Below are 1,929 nucleotides of genomic sequence, written 5' to 3' on the forward strand. Positions count from 1 at the left end.
CAGCAGAAGCAGGTAGGTTCACATTCACTCTCTTTTTAAGACATTAAAGATTTTTTTCTGAATCAAAACTCGATCATTTCTGAGCTTTAACTGGATGTGAAGTAAAACACTTTCACCACACGGTGACTGAAGGTGTTCGTGCATTCTGATAGAAAGTTCTATTAGACTTAATGATTGTAAAGTGTGACTGAAGTGTTGTCTTTATTATCTGGACATTGTTTGACAGGTTCACTGCTAACACTCTTATTGCTAACAGAAGCTCTTGTCTGCAAACACAATCCGAGCTGTGAAGGAAAATCATGCATGAATGAGCATCTGCAGACAAGATGAGCTCTGAAGCCTTCACTCTACCTGCTGCTCCTACACCCATTACTGTCAGCTGCAGGCTGCAAAGCTGTCAATCAATCAATCAATCAATCATCAATAAGTGAAAGCTAAATGATACTCAACAGGTCAACAATTTCTGAAAAACTACATGAAGGAAAATAAATGTAAAGTAATGAGAAATATTCAGATTATGAGACTGTAAAAACTAAGTACATCTTGTAGTAACTGTAGTAGATTTACTTCCTGTGATCTTGAGTTGAAATTAGTTTGAAATGACTCAAAGAGACTAAAGTCTCCACGACCAATGATCATCAAACAGAACAAATAAGCAAAATGTCTTTCAGAAACTATTTTAAAACTCATTGACTTTCCTTTTTAAAATTATGTCTCAATGGAGAGTTGAGCTTTCACTGATGGAAGGATGGATGTGCGTTATTTATCAGTAAGTGTTATCATTGTACAACTTGGATGAATTTTGTGCTGAATATGACACCTGATTTGAATTTAAATCCATTTGTTCTGCCTCGTTATTCGTTCCGAACAGAAGAAAAGACTTTTCTCTGAGCTGTGTAGTAGCTTGATGCTAACGATGAGCGCACTGAAATACGGTGCAGGACGTGTCGTTCACACCCAGCCAACAAAACAGGCGTGTTTTATACAGACTGAAAGAATTTCCATGATCTATGACGAGACAAGCACGAAAAGAGTAAGGAGCACACGGATGCTAAATGCTAAAAAACTAGCTAGCCAAGCTGGAAAGTCCAGTCTCCCACTTGCTAAATAGTAAAACAAGTTAAATGAAGAACAACGACGAGTTGTGATGTTTTTCTAATTGCATTTCATGAGGCTGAACACGCGGTTTCTGTCCTCCAAGCTGAGCATTTTCTTTATTGAAGCAGCTAAAAGTGAATGTTGGAGGTGCATAAAGACACGAACGGGAGCTGCACAAGCTATCGGTGGAGAGTTGAGAGCGAAGCCATCGCTTTACATTTTAATGCCTCCCTGATCAAGTGACAGATTTTAACTGTTTTAACAGAGCAAAGAAGGGCAGGAAACACTGTGAAAAGCAGCGAAATGACACGTGTTGTGGTGCTCAAGTGATCTCAAAATGACATTATACAGTGCAAAAACCTCAAATATGCAATTAAATACAAGCCTAGAAGAGATGAAGCCTTCTGTGATGATTACTGAGCTGCACTCTCATTTTCTGTCTCACACATCTTGAAGTCAAAACTGCTAATTATGATTTAAATCTGTTTTAGAGATTCCACAGTGTTTGAAACGAGATCACAAAACTCTGCAGCACTGACTGACTGACTGGACAGGTTGTCTCAGCTCCGGGCCTTGAGTGGATGTTGATGAGGATTCAGTGGATGTTGATGAAGTTCTCTTGGTCGTTGATGAGGTTCTAGTGGTCACCGACGACATTTGAAGTTCCGTAGTCAGTGATGAAGTTTGAGTGGTCGGTGATGAGGATTTAATGGATGCTGATGAGGTTCCAGTAGTCACCAATGAGGTTTGAGGGGTTGTCGATGAAGTTCTCTTGGTTGTTGATGAGGTTCTAATGGTCACTGATGACATTTGAGCAGTCGTTGATGAAGA

The sequence above is a fragment of the Chaetodon auriga genome, chromosome 6 (assembly GCF_051107435.1).
Source record: "Chaetodon auriga isolate fChaAug3 chromosome 6, fChaAug3.hap1, whole genome shotgun sequence".
NCBI lineage: Eukaryota > Metazoa > Chordata > Actinopteri > Chaetodontiformes > Chaetodontidae > Chaetodon > Chaetodon auriga.